Source organism: Sciurus carolinensis, chromosome 5 (genome assembly GCF_902686445.1).
Source record: "Sciurus carolinensis chromosome 5, mSciCar1.2, whole genome shotgun sequence".
NCBI classification, from domain to species: Eukaryota; Metazoa; Chordata; class Mammalia; order Rodentia; family Sciuridae; genus Sciurus; species Sciurus carolinensis.
The window spans coordinates 100,438,831-100,463,288 of record NC_062217.1 but is presented as its reverse complement, the minus strand read 5'-3'; the positions used below and the strand labels follow the sequence as shown (position 1 = coordinate 100,463,288).

The window sequence follows — 24,458 nt, the reverse complement described above, 5'->3', positions numbered from 1 at the left end:
GGCAGGATGAGAGATAGGAGTTAAATTTTATTCTTCTAATAAGGATTTCCAGTCCAGTACCATCTGCTGAATAGGCTGTTTTTCTCCAATGTATGCTTCTGATGCCTTTGTCTAGTATTAGATAACTGTATTTATGTGGGCTTGTCTCTGTGTCTTCTGTTCCATTGGTATTTTGTCTGTTTTGGTGCCAGTACTAAGGTGTTTTTGTTACTATAGCTCTGTGGTATAATTTAAGGTGTGGTATTGTGATGCCTCTTGCTTCACTTTTCTTGCTAAGGATTGCTTTGGCTATTCTGGGTCACTTACTTTTTCAAATGAATTTAATGACCCCTTTTTATATTTCTGTGAAGAATATCATTGGAATTTTAATAACAATTGCATTAAATTTGTATAGTGCTTTTGGTAGTATGATCACTTTGATAATACTAATTCTGCTATCCAAGAACATGGGAGATATTTCCATCTTCTAGGGTCTTCTTCAATTTTTTTCTTTAGTATTCCAGAGTTTCCCATGTAGAGGTCTCCCCCCTCTTTTGTTAGATTGATTCTCAAGTTTTTTTTTGGGGGGGGTGCTATTGTGAATGGGATAATTTTCTTAATTTCTCTTTCAGCTCATTCACCATTGGTGTATAGGAATGCAATTGATTTATGGATGTTAATTTTATATCTTGCTACTTTGCTGAATTTGTTTATGGGTTCTAGAAGTTCTCTGGTGAGGTTTTTTTGGGTTTTCTAAATGTAGAATCATGTCATCAGAAAATAGAGATAGTTTGAGCTCTTATTTTGTTTCCCTTTAAGTTTTCTTATCAATCTGATTGCTCTGGCTAGGGTTTGAAGGAATAGAAGTGGGGAGAGAGGTCATCTCTGTCTTGCTGCAGTTTTTAGAGGGAATGCTTTCAGTTGTTCTCCATTTAGAATGATGTTGACCTTGGGTTTAGTGTATTATAGCTTTTATAATGTTGAGTTATGTTCCTCTTATCCCTATTTTTTCTAGTGTTTTTTTTTTATTATAAACAAATGGGACACATGTTGTTTCTCTGTTTGTACATGGAGTAAAGGCATAATATTTGTGTAATCATAAATTTATCATGAATGGATGCTGTATCATCAAATGCTTTTTCTGCATCTATTGAGATAATCATGTGATTCTTGTTTTTAAGTGTATCAATGTGATGAATTACAATTATTGATTTCTGTATGTTGAACTAACCCTGCATCCCTGGAATGAGCCCCACTTTATCATGATGTACTATCTTTTAAATATGTTTTTGTATGTGATTTGCCAGAATTTTATTGAGAATTTTTGTATCTATGTTCATTAGGAATATTGGTCTGAAGTTTTCTTTTCTTGATGTGTTTTTGGTTTTAGTGTTAGAGTGATACTAGCTTCATAGAATGAGTTTGGAAGGGTTTTCTCCTTTTCTATTTTGTGGAATACTTTGAGAAGGATTGGTATTAATTCTTTGAACATCTGGTAGAACTTGACTGAGAATCTGTCTGGTCCTGGGCTTTTCTCTTTTGATGGGCTTTCACTGTCATCTTCAGTTTCATTGTTTGAAATTGATCTGGATAAATTTTCTGTGTCCTCCTGATTCAATATGGGTAGGTCATATGTCTGTAGAAATTTGTTGATGTCTTCAAGATTTTCTGTTTTATTGGAGTATAAATTTGCAAAATAGTTTCTGATTAATGTCTATTTCAGTAGTGTCTGTGGTGATAGTTTACTTTTTCATCATGAACTTTAATAATTTGAGTTTTTTCCCTCTTTCTCTTGTTTAGCTTAGCTAAGGATTTATCAAATTTTTTTCAAAGAACCAACTTTTAGTTTCCTTGATTTTTTGAATGTTTGTGGTCTCAATATCATTGATTTCAGCACTGATTTTAATTATTTCCTGTTTTCTGCTTTGGTATTTTTTGTTCTTCCTTTTCTAGGGCTTTGAGATGTAATGTTATTTATTTGGTAACTTTCTATTCTTTTAATGAATGAGCTCAGTGCAATGAACTTTCCTGTTAGAACTGCCTTCACAGTGTCACAGAGATTTTGATATGTTGTGTCTCTTTCTCATTTACTTCTAAGTATTTTTAAAATTTTATCCCTGATTTCTTCAACTCTCTACTGGTCATTCAATAGCATATTATTTAGCTCAGGGTATTAGAGTAACTTCTATTTTTTACTTTATCATTGATTTCTAATTTCATTTCATTATGATCAGGTAGAATGTGGGATATTATCTCTATTTTTCTGTATTTGCTAAGACTTGCTTTGTGGCATAATATATAGTCTGTTTTAGAGAAGGATCCATATGCTGCTGAGAAGAAAGTGTATTCAGTCATTGATGGATGAAGTATTCTATATATATCTATTAAGTATAAATTATTAATTGCATTTTTAGTTCTGCAGCTTCTGTATTTAGTTTTTGTTTGGAGAATCTATCCAGTGATGAAAGAGGTGTATTAAAGTCACCCAGTATTATTGTGTTGTGGTTTATTTGATTCTTGAAATTAAAAGGGTTTGTTTGATGTACATAGATGTTCCATTGTTTGGGGCATAAATATTTTATGATTGTTATGTCTTGTTGATGTTTAATTCCCTGTAGCAGTATGAAATGCCCTTCTTTGTCCCTTCTGATTAACTTTGTCTTGAAGTCCACTTTTATCTGATAGGAGGATGGAAACCCCTGCTGTTTACATGATTCATGTGAATGATATGGTTTCCCATTAATTTACCCTCAGTCTTTGTATGTTTTTGACTATGAGGTGAGTCTCCTGGAGACAGCACATTGTTGGTTCTTGTTTTTTAATCCAATCTGCTAGTTCGTGTCTTTTGTTTGATGAGTTTAGTTAGACCATTTGTAGTCAATGTTATTACTGAGAAATGATTTTTATTCCCTGTAATTTTGAATTTTTTCTGGTTTTTAATTTAGTTTCTCCTTTGAATGACTATTCTTTTAGTGTAGTTCCTCTTTTTTCTGCTTATTTTATTTTTCATCTCTTGTTCATAAAATATTTTATTGAGGATGTTCGTAGTGCAGGCTTTCTATTTGTGAATTCTTTTAAGATCTGTTTATCATCAATTCCGAAGCTTAATTTTGCTGAATATAGTAATTTTGGCTGGCATACATTTTGGTATACACTATTTCAAGACCTAACTTGGAGTGTCTGGGTTGAGAAATCAACTGAGATCCAGATTTGTTTCCCTCCAAATGTAACCTGTTGTTTTTCTCTGGCAGTCTTTAATATCCTTATTCTGTATGGTAGTCATTTTCATAATTATGTGCCTTGGTGTGGATCTGTTGTGGTTTTGTATATTTGGTGTTCCATAAGCCTCACTCTTAAAGTTTGGGAAATTTTCTGGTATCAATTCATTGAATAGATTGTAAATTCCTTTGGTTTGTATCTCTGAGCCTTCATCCATCCTGCTAAATCTTACATTTTCATGTTATCCCAAATTTCTTGGATATTCTATTCATGATCTCTTAACATCTTTTTTCTATAGTCAACTTCATTTTCAAGATTGTATATTTTTGTGAAATTCTTCCAGATGGTCTAGTCTGCTGGTGATGATTTCCAATGAATTTTTAATTTGGTTTATTGATTAGTTTGAGAATTTCTGATTTATTTCAAACAGAAGTTTGTCTTGAAGTCAAGTTTCACTTTCTGTATTTTCTCTCTGATTTCACCCCTTTCATTGTCCTTTACCACAGAGATCAGATTTACTACATACATTCTAAACTCCTTCTCTGTCAATTCTTTCACTGTGGTTTGATGAATTCTGTTATTGAAGTATTTTGGTGTTGGAATGCGGTTTGTTCCATTGCTTTTTCATGTTGTTTGTGTGTCTACCCATCTAACACTATGGATCTTCAGTCAATAGAATTTCTACCCTGTGGACTTCATTGTCCCTGAAGATTTGCAGTACTCCACCATTTATGGAGAGACAGATAATAACAACAACCATTGCAAACAGTATAAAGCATTGAACCTAATAATTCTTGCTATTATATCTACAATCTTTTTGTAAGGACTTATTAACTTTAGGCAACAATAATTTAAAAGATAAGAGTCCCATATTATAGGAATTGAAAAAGAAGACTATACAATAAAGGAAACTGATGAATGGTGAAACAGCCAATATACAATGCAGTCACTTAACATTCAGAGCCAAAGCATCAACACCTGCACCATCTTCTGTATAACATCTTGACTTTTTTCCCCCCCAAAGTCTGATTGATCTAAACTGGCTCAATTAATTATTAGTTATACCTGAAATAAGCATTTGAATGGAATATCTATTAATATCTCAAACCAACACTAGTTTTCTACTGGTTAAGGAATTCACCAGGTCATGGTCATATTTCGGAAAATGTTAGAATTAGTGAGCAATGTCTAACTTTAAGATATTAAATAGTGATTTTTTCCTCCAAAATACAAATTGTTAAAAGCTAATCAGAGTACAAAATATTTTCTAATTTAAGCGATGTTTAAAAATGATCAAGTCTCAACTGTACCTACTTTCAAAGTTAGAATAAACACAACTTATAGGAGAACCAATTTATAGTTTCATCACTTAATAGGTGAACTAAGGTAGGTCATTTTGTCCAAGGACAATTTGGAAATTATAATACTGTCTTAAATCCCACCTACAAAGACCTTTTAAGTCTTTTCAAACCAACTAGAAAATGAGGAAAGTACAATTTGAGAAACAATGATACTGCTCCTCACATGTCACAGGGTCACTTGCAGTCACCCAAATCATGCCTTAATTCCCAATGACTTAAGTTAAAAGCTCCTTGCCCTAAAAGATACTATACCTCAGTTGAGGAGGAGAGGCCATGATACCCTACCTGGGGTATAGAATAAAATACACAAACTGTTTTATACTGGCACCAGCAGATTAATGTCTAGGTATGCACTTGAAATAGTATTTCAATTCATTAAAGGAAAGAAAACTGAAATTACATGCTTAGTCAACATGTAATTAAACTTAGTTTGCTTAGTGAATTTTGAATTAGCTCCTATTAGTGGTAAATATAACACTTTGTATTTGGTGTAGAAACCAAACAAAACAGACTTTTCCCTTGACAGTACAATGTTCATTTGTGTGTAAAGTGCCAGTTTTATTTACAAACTAGTTAAGTAAACATTAAACTTTGCTTTCTAGCAGTGAGACTGACATCTTTTAACTGCCTTGTGATTGTAACTGATGTTTAATCCTATTGGGTCACGCTTGCTTGAGGGTCCCCTCACTTTGAAGCCAGTATTGCCATCTGTAGTGCTATGGTGAATGTTATGATTTAGATGTGGTGTCCCCCAGAAGCTCACATGTGAGACAATGCAAGAAGATTTGAAGGAGAAACATTGGGTTGTGAGAGTCTTAACCCCATCAGTGAGTTAATCCCCTAGGGGATTAACTGAGTGGTAACTGAAGTGGTAGGGTGTGGCTGGAGGAGGTAAGGAATTCAGGGCGTGACTTTGGAGTATATATTTTATACCTGGAGAGTGGAGTCTCTTGCTATCTCTCTGCTTCCCTCTGACACACTCTTCTGCCGTGATGTTCAGCCTCACCTAGATCCCCATGGAATGGAGTCTGCCTTCTGTGGACTAAGATCTCCTCCTTTAAAATTGTTCCGGTCAGATCATTTAGTTACAGCAGCAAAATAGCTGACTAAAACAGTGAAGCTACACAGTTTTTTAGATGTAATTAATCAATGTTATGAACAATGGTTTAGCTGGTTGATTCATTTTAGATGATTTCTTTTGGTGGGGGATGATAAGGGAGAAAAAAATTCAGCAAAATAAGAGCACATTTTCTGTTCATTTAGAAGTCAGCATCCAAGGTAAAAAGAGTTCCTTGTTGGATTTGATATCTCTCCCCTCCTCTGATACTCACATACTTTTTTCTCAAAGAAGTTTTTCTTCCCTTTCAGTGAAATATTCTCTATAAAGTCAAATGTGTTTTCTCCTCTGAAAACCTTGCTAAAGTCCAGCTCCAGCATAAGCCGGTCTGCCACAAATTCAATGTATTGCTTCATCAAATTGCAGTTCATCCCAATGAACTTCACAGGAAAGGCTTCCATGAGGAACTCCTGTCCTAGCCTGACAGCACTGATAATTACTTCTTTTATTCTCCGCTCCAATGGTTTGTGTAGCAGATGTTTGAACATCAGGCAAAGTCACAATGTAAACCCTCATCTCTGCTAATAAGTTCATTGGAAACTATGAGGCTAGACATCATTCATCTTTTCTTGAACCAGAATATTGACACAAAAGAATAATAAAAGAAGTTTCCTTCGACAGAGGCAAAGGCTACAACATGTTCTCTATGGGTAGCCTCTTTGTTCACCAATCCAATCCAATACAAGGCCCAATCTGTTTTCTTCTTCACAAAATGCATGAAAGGCATCATTTCAGTGGCACTGAAGAGAAATTCCCTTTCTTTGGGATCTTTAATATAAGTGTCAATAAGGGAAACCATACATCTCAGAATGTGTGTTTTCCATGGCAATTTGGAAGTCATAGGAACAGTGGACTTCTGTAATTTGAACTTCTTGGCTTGATCGTTTGACCAAATTTTCATTTACTGTGCCATCACTTGTTGCAAAGAAATCCAGAACATGTGATATAAAATACTATTCCTCAGTCAACAGGGCTTCTTAGTGCTGAATATCCTTGGAAAGATCCACCTCCTTGGCTGTCTGAAAGGAAGCCTCAATTTTCTTATACATCTGCCAAATATCATGGTATCCCATAGGAAAGATGACAAAACAGTGGGGCTTCTTTCTTAGTCACCACTGTTCATCCCCCATGCTGGGGGCAGGTATGTTAGTTTGCAGCTGCATGGGCTCCTGGAAGATCCTCTTTGAAGTCTTGCTGTCCAGGATGCAGGTCCTGCTGAGGGCTATGCTCCTTGTCTACCAGGCTAAGCCCCTTTAATGATGAGAGCTGCAGCTACTGCTAGTCTGCAATGGTGCTGAGTGGGGCATAGATGGAGAGCATGGTGGAGGCAGTGGCAGACATGGAGATGACAGTGAATGTAGTGGCTAAGTAGGACCTGGAGCACTCAACATCTACAGTGTTAATTGTCACAATAAATAGAAATGATGAGATCAGTCATTGCCCATCATAAAACAGTATGTTTACAAAAGGATTTACAATTTCAAATAGTGAACAGTGAGAGTACAGAAGTGATGCAGGATGTAATGATTATGAGGGAGGAGGAGAGAAAATAGAAGTAAAAAATTAAAGGAAGAATGAAAGAACAGTAGAGATTGGTTCTTAGCAGAAGAAAAGAGAGAATCAAGGGAAACGGTTGAGAGAAAAAAATATATATCTAATAAACATTTAAAAAGAATACAAAACAATACTGAAAGATATCAAACATCCTAGACCTTAAAATACTGAATCATGAAAAATGCTAGAAATGAGATAAAAGAAACAAATATGAGTATGTATGTGAATAAACCATTCAGTTACAGTTAAGCAGAGAAGAGAAAAAAAATAAAAATTAAGAGGAAAGGAAAAGAGCTCAATGAAAAGTTAAAGAATTGTTTCTGTTGAAATTCAAAATATTCACAGCTTTTCTCCTTAGCTGTGCTAGGTGGGGTGAACTGGAGTGTGAGATCTGCTCCATCCTCAGGGTGGGGTCACTGGAGTGTTCTGTGAGAGAAAATTCTGTGGGTGGAGCTCCTGGAGGCAGGATTTAGGCTTAGGAAGACTCTGGGTTCTTTGTTGAAGGCTATTAGTCTGAAGATTTAAATCAGCGCACTCCAGGCCTTAGCAGTTGCTGGTCCACATTAGGAAACTGCACTCTAGGGATATATCCCCTTGGTTCCACTTGTGCAGCAGAAGAGCCAATCCTTGGTCCTCTCTGTCACCATAGACCCTGTGTTTCCTGGTCTCTGGGCTTCAGTCTCTTTATCTCAGTCACTCCTGTCCCCACCCTTTCAAATCCTGGCATGGTTATCTCTCCCAGCTGGTCATTCAAGTGAATGGACTGGAGGTGCAGGGGGAGAGCTAGGTGGGTTTCCATGACCTGTATTCTCCTTTGTAAACCCCTCTCCATGTTTGATTTTTATCCTGGTCACTTAGGCACACTGTATGTTTTGTGGTGTGGGTTTGCCAGGACTGTATTATGGGCTATGCTTGGGTTTGTCAGGAATCAGCTCCCCCAGCTGCTGGACCCCATGCTGAGGCCGCAAAATGATTTCTTCCTTTGTACTCCAAGGGAAGCCAGGAGGGATGCACTTTGCTACACAAAGATACTGTGCCACACACCTTTCAATATAGTGGGGCAGCGTCTTTGATCTTTGATTTCCCAGTACCCAGACATACCTCAGGTTGCCTGAAAATGTGAGTGGGACCCTTTAATTCCCTTATCCCTCCACTTTGCTCACAGGTGACTGCTCTACCTGCCACTGTGGTGGCACTGAGAATTTCTTCCTTATTATATCCGATCTCCTGAGTCCCCTATCTGCTTCGAATGTCCAGTATTAATTTCCAATAAAGTCCCAACCCCCTTTTTTTTTTTTTTGCCCACCTTGCTGAAATTACCTATCTGCTTTCTTGGTTTCATGCCACAGAGAAGCCAGGAAAATGACCTCTCTTTTGCCATCTTGAAAAACACCTTTTTTTTGGTAAAGTTAATGCCCATTTACTGACATTTGTTTTTGGCTGTTTTTGTGTTCTGTTACAGCAGTGGCTGAGTTCATCATGTCAGAGATAGTATATCCCAGAAAACCTAAAATGCTTAACCACCTAGTTCACTAAAGAGAAAGTTTACCAACCCCTGTGCTATATCTTCAATCAGAAAATATCTCTGAGCAACAGGGGTATATAAAATATATATATTGTACAAAATAAATAAAATACTTAATATTAAACATAACAAGAAGTAATTGACCAGTTGCTCATATTTTACATGAACAATAAATGCATTAAAAGATCTAGGAGATTATATATATATATATTTATAATATAATATATGTGTATGTGTGTGTGTATATATATGTGTGTGTGTGTGTGTATATATATATATATATATATATATATATATATATATATATCCTGTTAACAAAATATATATGTAGTTAGGGATTGAATCCAGGTATTCTTGACTTGGAGCAACACCCCCAGTTCTTTTTATTTTTTATTTTAAGGTGGGGTCTTTCTCAGTTGCTTATGGCCTCACTAAGTTCCTGAGACTGGCCTGAAACTTGAAATTTTCCTGACTCAGCCTTCTGAGTCACCGCAGTTACAGTTTATTTCACGATGTCTGGAGACATGTTTGAAAAAGAAGTTGAGGGAAAGGAAGATGGTTTGCTTTAGCAATAGAGTATTGTCTGAAGTCACAGTGATACAAACAATTTGATTTTGTGCAGACATACATAAACAGAACAATGGAATATATTAGAGTTTTGAATTATAGATTTGTGTGTATTTAAGTTTTATATGCTAGGGATGGCATTTTCAAACTAGAGTGCTAAATACATGATGAAAAACTGATAGAGATGATAAACTGGAAAGACAAATCTATAATTAGAGATTTCAACATTTGTCTCAGTATTTGGTAGAACAAGTAGAGAGAAAGTCAGGAGAGATAAAAAGATTTGAACCACTCTTGTCAATTAGCTTGACCTAATTGATATTTATAGAACACAGGTCACTGACTGTAGCAGAATACACAACTGCACATGGCATGTCCACTAGGCCTATATTTTGTATCTTAGTAAAATTCAAAAGAATGGAACTGTATGAAGATGTTTATGGTATCAACTAGAAATAAATGACAAAATATTTCAAAAATTCCAAAATACTTGGAAATTAAACTGTGTACTCCTAAATAAGGGGATTAAAGAAAAAAATCATAAGAACAGTTAATATTTCAGATTAAAATGAAAATTTTGAGACAATGACAAAGTTCAGGGGGGAATGTGGTGCATTTGCGTTGGACTAGCCTATATTTTTCAGACCAATGGAACCTCCAAATTACTCTAAGTTTAAAGTTAAAAAAGATTTTTGAGCTGAAAATTCAGATCTGAGGAAACATTTACCTTTGAAAGTGATGCTTGAAGGCATATGAATGGATGAGCTCCCCAAAGAGAGTCAGGTGGAGACCAAGGAAAGTGCCCTAGGGAACTTCAGCATTCCCACTCTAACTGCCCTTCATGGCTGAACCTCAGTGACATTTCCTTTATCTTTCCCTCAGTGATTCTCAAACTGGTAAAGAATCTGTTCCATCTACAGGACCTGAAAACAGCCCAAACATCCAAAAGATACTTACTGGCAAGTATGGTGGGTTCATTTTGAGGACAGCAGTGGAAACAATGTATATTATTGCCCACTTCAAAGGTAGAAAAGGACAAGGAGCACATTGTAGGGCTTAAAAGGTTTGGAACAGCATATTTCTTATCTACTCTAAAAGTTGACCACTAAGACTCCTTTCCAGAATGGAGTCCCATATTTAAAAGGATACTTAGAATCAAAATTGAGCAGAATGAGGGGAAGAATAGGAGTGAAGGAAACAGGTCTGTATAAAAGTGAGGGTAACAAAGCCAGAAAAGCTCAGAAAGCAAGCTCACTGAACTTACCTGAATAAGCCACCCAAAGTTCAGGAAAACTAAATTCACAAAAATTTACAATAGTAAAGCATAATCAAATCCTATACAAGCTACCGCAAGAAAAAATTAAAATTTAGTGAACTTTATAGCATCTATGTGCACACTGAAGTTACATCAGAAAGATAATACTCAAAAAAATAAACTACAACCTACTAATTCAGAATAAACTTAAAGACAGTAGGAAAATCGCTTGTAAGACATAAAAGAACAGCAAATAAAAATTAGAAAAATTCAAAATGGGATGATGAGAAAGAATTAGAAACAAAAAAATTTAGAAATGAAAACTATAGAGGAAAACAAATTCAATAACTGGTGAAATAGTTTAAGAGGAGAAACTTTTTAAAAACAATAGAAAATAGGAGTTGAGGGTATCAGCATCAAAATCAGGCAAAGTATATAATAGAAATTTTAAAGAAAATCAAAGCAAGTGTTCAGAACAAATAGTGATTCTAGAATAATTTTTAATAATTTAAAGAAATAATTTAAAATTACATATTGAAATATTATAGTATCTTCCTAAGAATTAAATTAACATGGCCAGAGTTATTTAAGTTTGAAGAAACAGAAAAAAATTCTTTGGGCATCTATTCAAAAAGAACATAAGAAAAATAGATTATTACCAGAGTTTTTGATGGTAATATTTTATGACAAAAGAAAATGGAAAATGGAATAATGTATAGATTTAAAAAGAAAGACTTTGTGAGCCAAGACTTTTTTATCTATCAAAACTGATCTTGATGTACAAAGGATGCAAATTGAAGTGCTCAGAGAATATTGTTCCCAAACCTGCTCCCTCTGGAAAACTCAACAATGCAGAAAAAAATTCTAATTAAATGTGATAGCCATTCTTAACTTTTTTAAAGGAACTGGGTATTGAAATGGATAAAATTATATTCCTTGCATGTTTGAGCTTGTCAAAATGAATCCTACTTTTATATATAACTATAATGCACTAATAAAAACATTTTTTCAAAAGGAAAGTCTAGCAAACTAAAACAGAAGGGAATTACCTTAATCTGTTAGAGGTTATCTAAAACAAACTTGTAGCAGACCTCCATTTAATGGTAAAATACTATTCCTTTCCTACAAGTTAAGCTGTCTTGCACTTTTCTTTTGAAGGATAGGCAGGAGTGAAACTGGGGAAACTACAAGTTTGGAGATGATAATCCAAAGAAAAGAACTTAAGTGTCCCTTTACACTAAACAGTATGTCTTCCTCACTGATGGTGATGCTGAAATATTTTAGACAAGGGAAGAAGTGGTATTAGTTAATTATACTCCATAGACAACCTTTAACGTTCTTTGCCAGTATCCTTTCCGCTCAGGATTACCAATGAGATGTTGACAATCTGAACCATTCTGCTTGCAAATCGAATGTGTATGAGGCACTTCACAGGAAAAACACGGAGGCTTATCTCAGCAGTATTTCATTCTCATCCACTCCAGTAGAGCACATGCTGTACTGGTGTTAAAGTACTTATTTACCAGGAATTCTGCCTATATGAAGCAAAACATTAAAGCATTCGACAACAGAGGGTCACATCAAGGAGACGTGACATTCTGAGAGTCCAAAGCTCTGCTGGGCTTACAAAGCAAAATGGTGTGGGTTCCCTTATTGACTGTTCAAGCTAACTGCCACTGAGAACTGGGCCATGTTGGGACCTGCCCAGGATGTTGGAGTGTGCATACTTGTGGGAGCAGCTTATTTTGATGACAGTGATCTCTCTGGGAAGACAATGCCTAAGCCTTCTGGCACTGACTGCCATTTCCAAACCAAGTAGCACCCCCACTTGCCATGACATTTGAGCACAGTGGCCACCCTGTGACATCTCACATCAAGTTCTGTCGGGGAGACTGGTCTAAGTGGTAAAGAGAATGCCAAGGCTCCTGACAGAGCTAAGGGTCATGAATAAAGACTTATAAGGCAGGCCCAGTGTTGAGCAGGGTTGCTCACATTTTTTTCTGGATGTAGACTTTCAGGAAAAGTATGTCAAGTTGAGGAAGAGTGGATTAGATAATAAGGTGCAAAACAAGTAAAATAAAACAAGAACTGATAATCTGGGGATATGAGACAGCTGGAGTTCTTTGTTTTTTTCTTTTGATTTGGAAGTCCTGGGGATGGAACCCAGTCCTTGCACATGCTAGGCGAGTACTCTACCACTGAACTATACCCTCAGCCTTCTTCAGAGTTTTCAGTGAGAAGAAAAGAAACCTCTGCTCATCACTGTGATGAAGAAGAGCACAGGAATTTGTTGTTTGGAGGCCAGGACTGTAGCTGCACCTGCAGCTAGGAACCAGGGGGTGTCCTATCTAGGAACCAGAGTGAAAACTCCAGAGAGTCACCTGGCAAGAGAGCAGCTGCCTTGAGAAGGCAAGAGGGAACTTCAGAATCGCTGGGTAACACTGGGACATGGACTTGGAGATCCTAACTATCCTGGAGGCTGGGGGAGCTCCTGAATGAGAAAGTTTGGTTTTGCCTTAATTTGGCTATACAGATGGATTCCAATTTATGATGATTTAGTTTGGGATTTTTTTCATGATGGTATAAAAGCAATACACATTCAATAGAAAACATGAATTTTGAATCTGGATCATTTCTATAAAAAGAAAAATGCTGTATGATCCTCTCTTAAGATGCTTGGCAGCAGCATCAAGCCACAATTCTTAGTCAGCCCCATGATCACGATGTGAACAGCCATCTACAGTGTACTCTGCTGCTAAACTAGGATGTTCAGTAGATTAGGTATATTAAAATGCATTTGCAACTGGGTTTATCAGGCTGTAACCCCATTGTAAACATTTATACTGTGACTTCTGGACTTGGAAAGTCACAAAGGATAGTGTTCTCACTCTCCTGTGTGCTCTGGTGGTCTACACCCACATCCATGGTCATTTCTTTCTTTCTCTCTTTTTTTTTTTTTTTTGTTTGGTATTGGGGATTTAACCCAGGGGCACTTTACCACTGAGCTATGTCCTTTTTATTATTTGGAGACAAATTCTCACTAAGTTTCTGAGGGTCTTCCCAAGTTGCTGAGGCTGGCCTTGAACTTTCAATCTTCCTGTCTCACCCTCCTGAGTCGCTGGGATTACAGGCGTGCACCACTGCACCTAGCTCTGTAGGCATTCATGCAGGTACGTATCTCCTGGCACTGCTCTACTTACCCAATGACACATGTGTCTTCTAAGCAGGGCAGGCAGTAACATGCCACATTCCAATCATAAACCCTCTACTATCATATGTAAGTAAAGTTATGAAATATGTGCAAATGTGATGCATCACTCATTTTTTTCACTTGCCCCTAAAGACTTACAATGATTCATTTATATACCTACTACAGTAAACGTAGCATTGCATAATTATTGATTTGTGACTCTCTCATGAGCTCTTCAATAGCTAACCTGTACTTTATTCTGCTTTGATTCACTGTTATCTAGCATGATGGCTAAATAGGGGTCCTCTGTAAATATTAGATGAATGGAGGATGAATGAACAGAAATTATAGCTACTTCCCCATCCTATAATGTTACTTTTATGGAATCTTATTCCTAGCATAGTGGTTTATGACATGAGCACATGACACTCAACAGCTAATGCTAAGGCTCATTCTACAGACCCAGTTCCAAGAGACGGTCAATAAGTGTTCTGTGACCAGAGGAATTTCAGAAATATTGCATTCCATGTAGTTTTCTTGCAGTTTCAGAGTGCCAGAGGACCCTGGAGGAGAACTTGTAAAGAGAAAAGTGCCATCACTCTTGGCCACTGATAAAAAATCATAAGTTTAGAAATAAGAATGAGTTGATTAAATAGCTGACGAGCACAGTGTAGTGACACACTTGATTTTGTCTCAGTAACAGCTAAATAGAAATTGTATTATACAAATCTTGGTTGATGAGAGTTCATCCTTCAATAGTTTTTCCAAGATGGGCTTTCAAATTATTACACATGCATGTTTTGACTATAAAATTCAGGTGTCAATCTTTGGAAGATTGTACAGGCATTGATTCACTTACTTTCTCTTAAAATTGAATGCTCTTTTGGAATGTTTTTAGTTGAAACAATTCTCAAACTGGGAGCACATTTTATTGACTAGTTTGACTCATTGATGACTAAATCAGCTGGAAGACAAAAGAGCTTTTTCACCAGCATTAAAAAATAAAACTCCCCCTCTCCCAAGCCCTGTCAACTCACTTTTAAAAAAAATTTAGAGCTTTATAGTTATACATAGTAGTTGGGTTCATCCCAACAAATTTATACATGCATGGAAATCGATTTAAATTCATGATTCCCCCTTTTTCTTCCCACTCCATCCCCTCTCCCATTCTCCTTTCTCTATGAGACTTCCTTTTGATCATCTGTTACTTTGTATTTGATGGGCTTTTTATGTTATTTTATCCTTCTCTCCCATTTTCCTTTATTTCACTCTAGATTTAACATGTGAAAGAAAACATTCAACCTTTGAGTTTCTGAGTTGGGCTAATTTCACTTAGCATGATATTCTCCATTTCCAACCATTTACTTGCAAATGCCATACTTAATTTTTATGGTTGAGCAGAACTCCATCGTTTGCATGGGTATCACAATTACTTAATACGTTCATCTATTGCCAGTCATCTGGGTTGATTCCATAATTTAGCTATTGTGAATTGTGATACTCTAAACATTGAGGAGGCTATGTCACTATAGTATAACAGTTTTAGATCTTTTGGGAAAATAACAAGGAGTGGGGTAGATGGGTCATATGGTGGTTCCATTCTTAGTTTTCTGAGGAATCTCCATATTTCTTTCCAGAGTGATTGTGTTAGTCTGCAGTCCCACCAACAATGTACAAGTGTTCCTTTTCTCCCACAACCTTGCCAGCATTTATTGTTCATGTTCTTGATCATTGCCATTCTGAATGGAGTGAGATGAAATCTTAGTGTACTTTTGATTTTCATTTCTGTTTGCTAGAGATGTTGAACATTTTTTTCATATATTTGTTGCCTATTTGTGTTTCTTCTGAGAAGTTTGTTTAGTTCTTTTACTCATTTATTGATCAGATTAGGTTATTTTCTGGTGTTTTTTGTATATTCTGGGTATTAATCCCATATTGGAGGAGTAGCTGGTCAAGATTTCCTCCCATTCTGTGGATACTCTCTTCATGTTCTTAATTGTTTCTTGGCTGTGCAGAAGCATTTCAATTTGATGGCATCTGACTTACTGATTCTCATTTTCATTTCTTGTTCTTTGTGTGGGGGTCTTGTAAAGGAAGTCCGTGCCAGTGATGGAGTGTTGATCCTATATTTTCTTCTAGCAGTTCAAGGTTTCTGGTACAATTCCTAAGTCTTGGATCTATTTCAATTTGAATTCTGGGCAGGGTGAGACATAGGGGCCTAATTTCATTTTTATACATATAAAAAGTTTTCCCAGCACCATTTGTTTAAAAGACTGTCTTTTCTCCAAGATATATTTTTGGTAACTTTGTCAAATATAAGATATGGCTATAGGTATGTGGATTTGTCCCTGTATCTTCTATTCTATTCCATTGGTCTTCATGTCTGTTTTGATGCCAATACCATACTGTTTTTTTGTTTCTTTAGTTCTGTAGTGTAATTTCAGATCAGGTATTGTGATGCCTTCTGCTTTACTTTCCTTGCTTAGGATTGCTTTGGCTATTCTGGGTCTCTTATTCTTCTAAATGAATTTAAGAATTATTTTTTCTAATTCTGTGCAGAATCATTGGTATTTTGATGGGGATTGCATTGAATGTGTATATTGCTTTTGGTAGTATAGCTATTTTGACAATATTAATTCTACCTATCCAATAACATGGGTGTTTTTCCATCTTCTAAGGTTGCCTTCAATTTCTTTCTTTAGTGTTATATAACTTTTATTGTATAGCTCTTTCACATCCTTAGTTAAATTAATTCCCAAGTATTTAATTTTTTTTAGGTTATTGTGAATGGGATGGTTTCCCTGATTGCTTTTTTGACTGAATTGCTGTTGGAGTATAGGAAAGCTATTGATTGATGGGTGTTGAACTTACATCCTGGTACTTCACTAAATTAATTTATAAGCTCTAGACGTTCTGGTGGAGTATTTTGCATTTTCTAGAAAAAGGGTCATAGTTGACAAACAGAGATAGTTCGATTTCTTCTTATTCTTATTCTATTATTTGTATCCCTTTGATTTCTTTTTCTTGCCTGATGACTCTGGCTGATGTTTTTAGTACTGTATTGAATAGGAGCGGTGAGAATGGACATCCTTGTCTAGTTCCTGAATTTAAAGGAAATGCTTTTAATTTTTCTCCATTTAGTATGATGTTGGCTTTGGGTTTGTCATAAAGGGCCTTTATAATGTTGAGGTAAGTTCCTCTGTTCTCCACTACTCCAGTGTTTTTAATATGAATGTGTGTTGGATTATATCAAAGGCCTTTTCTACATCTATTGAAATGATCGTATGATTTTTTTTCTTAATTTTGTTTAAGTGATGAATTACATTTATTGATTTGCATATGTTGAACCAACATTGCATCCCTGGTATGAAACCCACTTGATCAAGGTGTATTATTTTTTCGATGTGTTTTTGAATGCAATGTTCTAATATTTTATTATGGGTTTCAACTCACTTTTAAATACCTTTTGCTATACTGTCATCCTTTGCTAAGGGAATCTCTCTTCTTTAGGTCTTGTTTTGTGGAACCATAATTTATCTAGTAAGTATTCTTCAGCTGTCTATATTTAATCTGTTTCTTTGAGTATCTTTGGCTTCCTCTGCTAGCTTTGTTCCTTTCTCTCTCCCAACCAATGCTGAAAGGTGGTGTTGAGTTAGGGCAGAAGACTAGTCTGATGCAGGCATTTTTGATTTTTTTTTCTAGTGCTGGAATGGAACCCGGGGCCTAGTGCATGCAAGGCAAGCACTCTATCACCAAGCCACACTGCTAACCCAAGGCAACTTGGCTTTTGCTATTGTCTCTAAACACATCCTCAGCATTATTATCTTCCTCAGTTTCAAGTAGTTCATAGTTTTAAATGAATGAGTGCAGATAGCTTATTTTCACTATGTATTTTTCTACAGTCTACCACAAATCCAACTTTGCTTTTAGTGAAACTGAGTGCCACCCCCAGGGCCAAGAATAAATCAAGTAAATATTGTCACAGAGGGACCCCCAGGAGCTTTCCTTTTTTGTGTGATGAACAGAGAACATTTTGAATTTTCATTATGCAGTGCCAACCAGAATGGTTAAATAGATAATATTTGACAGATGGAATGGCACCTTGGATCCCATTCTCTCCCAGGCCATTTTTAAAGAGAGGCAAGTTAGTCATAATGAATGCATAATGAAATGGGTTACTTTTTGACTTATGTTGCTGTTTGAACAAGGCACTGGGGAAATCTATTAAGCTAATCACTCTGAATTTTGGAATTCTTGTTTTCAACCCTTCTCTGATAGATAGGCAAAAAATTTACTGGTTAAAAATAATTCAGTGTGCATTAATTCCAGGATGCTGTCCTCTATGTATAATGACTCAAGTATTTTAAAGCTCTCTGTTGTATCTCAGAAGCTGGAGAAAGTGCCACAATGTTAAAAGGTGAGCAGAGACTCAGCCATGTTCACCTTGAATCCTGTTCGGGAACAACCCAATACACTGAGAACAACCTGATACAAGAAACCAAAGGAACAATAAGGAGAGAAAGTGATAGTCATTGAATCAATATGGTATCTCAGCAGTACAGGTTGCTTCCTTCATACAATCATGTGTTACTCAACTATGGACATTTCATCATCATGAGAACATCAGAAGTTATGTATACTGAAAACAAGGAATAAAAGCAAAGATGGTATCTGAGGAAAACAGAAGGAGACCAATAGAGTAGAGGAAAGGGGATTCAAAAGGAGGGAAGAGGGGAGATCATGGGGAAGTATCTGGGAACAAAATCTGCCAAATTATGTGATGTCCATGTACATTTATACCACAATTAATCCCACTCATATACATATTAATAATAGTGCACTAATTAAAATAATAGGACAGAAGAGTCAGTGAATTGGGGAGGGAAGAGAGGGAAAGTATTAGAGGAAGAGTGAGCAAATTGTGTATATATATATGAATATGGCATAACAATGCTCCAATTTATAAAAGATCTACATGGAAACCTAGATGGCATAGACAACATGGTACAGCCTATTGCTCCTAGGCTGCAAACCTGTACAGCATGTTACTGTACTGCAGACTGTGAGCAATTGTATTATCAATGTAAGTATTTGTGCATCTAAACATAGAAAATGTACAGTAAAAATACTAGACATAGGGATTTTTCAGCTTCATTATAATCTTTAAAATTTGCTCTTTTTAGATATACAGGACAGTAGAGTGTATTTTGACATATATACCTGGTGCATAACTTACTCTAATTAGGATCCTATTTTTGTGGTTGCACATGAGGAATTTCACTAGTTGTGTATTCATATATGCACAAAGGAAAGTTATTTCTGATTCACTCTACTGTCTTTTGTATTCCCCATCCTCCATCTCCTCTCCCTTCCCTTACTTCCCCTTTGTCTACTCCAATGAACTTCTATTCTTCCCTCTTCCCCCACCCACCTTTATTGTGTGTCAGCATCCATATATCAGAGAGAATATTTGACCTTTGGTTTTTGGGTTTTGGCTTATTTCACTTAGCATGATAACCTCCAGTTCCATCCATTTACTGGCAAATGTCATAATTTCATTCTTTTTTATGGTTGATCCATTATAATCTTATGGGACCATCCCCCCATGTGTAGTTCATTGTTGATGAAAACGTTATCTACTCTTCCCTCATACTGCTGTAAGGACTAAGAAATTGGTATTTGGCCTGGCTTACTTTCACTGTGACCTTGTCTCTTCACTGAAGCAGGGTCCTCTTTAGTGGGTGTGATTTGTAAGTGAGCTCCTCTCATAACAGAAGTAGGATCAGGGACATCTCCTGAAATACAAGAGACTCTTCATCCTTTCATAGACATTAATAAGAATCAGAGGTGACTCATTTAGAAAGCATTCTTGTCAAGAGAAAGTCTTAACTCTGTGAGCTATTGGAAGGAAGGGCACAGATACTGGGGTGGCAGTGGAGACCCATTGCTAAGATACACTGTCATTTGCTTTTTTCTTAGTTATGTACACACAGTTCCTGACTTACATGGTTGGACTTAAAATTTTTTGACTTTACAATTGTGGGAAAGTACTGATAATTTTTTCACCCTCAGTGCAACACTCAATAAATTACCTGAGATATTCAACACTTTATTATGTAGTAGACTTGTGTTAGATGATTTTGTACAATTATAGGCTAATACAAGTGTTATGAACATGTTTAGGTGAGCTACACTGAGCTAGATATTTGGTAGGTCAGCTGTATTAAATGCATTTGTAACTAGGGACATTTTCAACTTATGTTGGGTTTATTGAGATGTGACACCATCATAAGCATCACCTGTATTAGTTTCTTTCCAACCCATAGTCTCTTCAGACAAGGGGAGACCAGCAAGGGACTAGGCACAGAACAGGTGCTTTTCTAATTATTAATTATCCATGTAGAATTTTATCTTACAAAAAAATCCAACCCCTCGTGTGAGGAGTAAAATTGTGATTTTACTGTTGGGTTGGTAATTTTAAAGTTTACTTCTGATATTGACCTTGGATCAAATGTATTTCAAACTTTGCCATATTCATTTTGTATTGGTCAGTGCCCAGTGAATTTTCTAGCCCCAATAAATGTTTGCTATAAGTGAATGAATAAATATTATGAAGCTGAGCATGGTGACACATGCCTATAATCTCAGCAACTAGGGAGTTTGAGGCAGGAAGATTGCAAATTAGAGGCCATCCTCATCAACTTAAGACTCTGTCTCAAAATAAAAAGATAAGAAAGGATTTAGGATGTAACTCAGTAATAAAGTGCCACTGGGTTCAATTACCCAATATCAAAAACCAGAAAATAAAAAATAAATGTTATGAGAATGGGTAGTGAAGTGAGCTTATCATAACTCTTAGTGGCACACTGTTCCTTGCATGACCTGTCAGGGAGCACCAGCCACATGAGGTATGAAGTTTCGTGCTTCCTGTAAAAGAAGGGAAGGGATTCCAGGATCGTATCCCAGCTCCTAACCTTTCCTAACCAGCATCTCTTTGAAAGCTCCCAGGAACTCCCAAAGGAGGCTTGTTGGTTTTTGTTTAGAGATGGAGCTCAGGGCCTATATAATACAGCCTAGAAGGCTCTTCTCTCTGGCCAACCAAAACCAGGGGGATTGGCATTCTTCATTTTTTTCTTCATGATGCTCATAGCCTAGGCTGTCCCTTCAGGGCTTTTATGTTGCCCCTGAGAATGGGTGAGTGAGGGGAAAGCTGTGGGTGTGTGGTGTGTGTGTGGGAATCAAAGTGTTCTTGATGGGGTCATTTTTTTACCTGGAGTTGGAGCTAAAAGTGACAGGAACTGGTTCTCACTGGCAGGAACATGGATACCTGACCCATGTATACCTGTTGTTTATCTGCCAGCAGCACTTTCTGCCCCGTGGCTTCTAGACTGTGACACAGATAATGGGACTGTAAGTTTCAGACTGCCTCAGAGTCCTCCTTGTTCTTACCCTCCCCAATCAGTTATGGACATCAGTTATGGGGACCAGTTATGGGCATCCACCAAGATGAGAGGAGTCTGCAGATAAGCTTTCAGAGGGTGGAATATTCACTAACGAAGAAGGAAGGAGGAGGTCCTCTGATCAGGCCTCAGCTGGGTCATTCTAATCACCTCTAAAGGGCCTTCCTGCCATAGCCCTGTCCTCCCTTGTTTATTCCCCCCTGCATTGCTTACTCATGGAGCAGGCCTTTCTTCCTAAAGTGATTCTGCTCAACAGCCTGGCATGGGTCTCCACCATAGAACCAGAAAGTTGAAGCCATGTGCCTCTTGTTGAAGGAAGCTGGGGAAGCCTCCTCACATGTGGGTCTGGGAGTGAGTGAGTCGACAAGACACACAGGCCCTGCTCAAACTGGCCCTGGTGCTGAGAAGGGCAAGACTGGGGGTCCTCCTACTTAAAAAGTTATTGCCCAGAAACTCCAGGGACCTAGGACTTTCTCTGAAACCTCCCAGTGGATCACTTCTCTCATGGTGACTGAACACAGCAGGCCACCAACTCAAAGGGTGTGACTGATAGCCTGGAGCCCACAAAGGGGACACCTCAAGCTGGAAGGCCTCCATGGCTGTGGCCTCCACAGCACCAGGTGGGAGTGCCCTGGCAGGCCCCTCACAGGCCCTCTGGTGGAACCGAGCCACTGCTGGCACTCAGCAGGTCATAAATCACCAAACCTGGAATGCCTTCAGCTGGGAGAATTCCACAGCTGGAGGAATTTCTTTTTTTCCCCCCAAACTTAACACATCATAAAACATAGCCATTTGGGGAATGAGAACAACCAGGAGGTGTTTTCCCCTGTAGAGCTCTGTTTGGGAAAGCTTGGAAGGTGAAGTTTGGAGTGCTACAGCCACACACCCTAGTCAACCTTACCAGCAAATGTCAGACACAGCTATAGCCACGTGTCCCCAGACTCCTAAACTAGCTGGCTGGCTGCTCTAACCCAGTACTATTCAAAACCTATCCCACAAAAAGGGCTTGGTTCTTTCTCTTTGGCCACCCTAGAATTGGGACCTTTGGGTTTATTGTAAGCAAGTACAAGTTTGTCTGGAATTCAGTGCTGAATCCTCTTGTTCTTTTATGAGTCTGTCAGCACCTGTACCTGGCTCAGGTATGTGTAATATGCTTCCTATATGACCCACAGGTGTCTTAATACCTGCTTCACAGTCTCACAGTGAGCAAAACATCTCCTAGGAGACCATTTCCCAATGCAAAATCACCAGAAGATGGTCTCTTGAGATGGCCATCATTAATTCCGTCCTTCCTGATGCATGAACACTGCTTGCTTTTGAGAGGTGGAGTTTCTCCTGCCCCTTGAATAAGTGCCAGATCCTTGATGTTCCCCGATCAATAAACTGTGGCCAAAGTGATGATTCTAAGCCAGTGCTAGGCCCAGTGCTCAGGAAGACTGGAAACTTCTGATTTCTGGAAACCATTGCCATGTTCTAAAGTTTCTACTACAAAAATTCATGCCGAGAGGCCACATAAAAGAGAGAGAAAGAGAGAGAGGCCACTTGGATGGTCATCCAGATGTGAAACAGGTAACTTATCAAGAGTGGATGCACCCACATGGATAAAAGACTCAGCCTAGAACTAGGCACATAATAGCAATTGAACCAGTGTTCCCTTCCTTACTTCCACATATTCCTTTGCCCATCTAATTCTAGAGAAGCCATCTTTTATTCTGGCAGCTGTAGGTCCAAGAGGACAAACTTGGATAAATATACATTTTGCTGGGGCACACTGTGTGAAATGCAGTGCATTCCTCCTGGCAGAAACGTTGCTAACTACTTCAAACCTAGGCTTGGGTAGAATCTCCTTCTGACCCTTTATAGAAGCCCTTTCTTGGAAGGGCTTGAAGTCATCTCTAGATGACTTATAATATGGAATACAATGAAAATTTCAAACTTCATATATATGCACATATATATTATTTGAAATATTATGTGATATGTTAGGTGATATTTATATGAGAGAGAGCAGTCAGCAGGTGAGAAATGTTTAGGAGTGAGAAAAAACTTGGTACACTCAGGAAACCACAGTTGATTAGCAGCTGGCTAGAACCAGGGGGAGGGAGAAGGGCTGGCTCAGCTTATATCCCTGGGGTTACCAAAGAGAAGGAGCAGATGGGACATATTAGTTTTGCAGAGCAAGTCACCTTAATTGGAGGTTTGGGATGACTGCATAAGCCTGAAATAGGTCATGGTCTTGTAGGATGCTGGAGACCTCACAGACTCCTGAAAGTATCTCTCTCAGACTATATTTGTAATTTTCAAAACCACTAATCCCTTGAGTCAGAGAAAAAGTGTAAGTAAGTTACCAAAATAATAATAATAGAACTTTAAATTCCCTTTTGCTACCCAGAGAGTCTTGTCTTTACTAAAAGCTCCCTGGCATCTAAAACTGAGAAGTTTTGTATTTGGCAAACCTGTAACTTCATTAAATACAAAGTCAGATTTGTTCATTCTGCATGATGCCTGTCCCTATCCCAGGAAGCATGCATTTCCTATAACATGCTGTGTGGATAACACCGACTAAGACTTCACATTTCCCAGAGGCTTCTCTTCCCACTGAAATATGTTGCCCAGGAGTAATGCTCTGCACATTAGCATGTGCACATTACTCAGTAGACAAGCTACATCATTTGGTCTAGGAGCATCTCATATCTACCTAGTTAGGGAGCTCACTCACTGGCAGGAGAAATGAATGAGGCTGAAGGCCATTTGAAGGTGCCACGAGGAAGCAAAAACTGATGCCAGGATACAGCCAAGGGGAGGATTCCTGAGATAGATTCCAGAAACAGCATTTTAAGTGTTGGATTTGAGGAAGGAAATGTTACTGGTAGTTGGATTTGAGGAGGTAGTTGGATTTGAAGAAGGTGTTACAGGTGAAGGAGAAATTGGAGTAAATATATAATATGTAAGAGGAGAAGGGAAGACTGTAGTCTAGCAATCCCTTGGAGTCAGTTAAGGATGTGGATTGGGACTTGAGGTATTAGAGGTGATGTTGGCATTAGCAGAATTAGCAGTGGGGTGTGGGGTGCAACATGCCAAGCAGAGGTGTTCAGTCCCCCTTTCCTAACATAAACTACCTTATCTGTGCACCTCTGACTTACAGAGGCACTTGTTCTTCCCTGGGGGAAGGGAATGGGGGAGGAGTGGAGAATGTGTTTTGAAAAAACCTCTTCAGGGACTCAGTTTCTG

The 24,458-nt window shown here is 37.7% G+C and overlaps 1 pseudogene; it reads right to left on the bottom strand.

Moving 5' to 3' along the window:
• Positions 1-5,818: 5,818 nt before the first annotated feature.
• LOC124985816 (ribonucleoside-diphosphate reductase subunit M2-like) lies at positions 5,819-6,936 on the bottom strand (annotated as a pseudogene).
• Between the last annotated feature and the right edge of the window lie 17,522 nt (positions 6,937-24,458).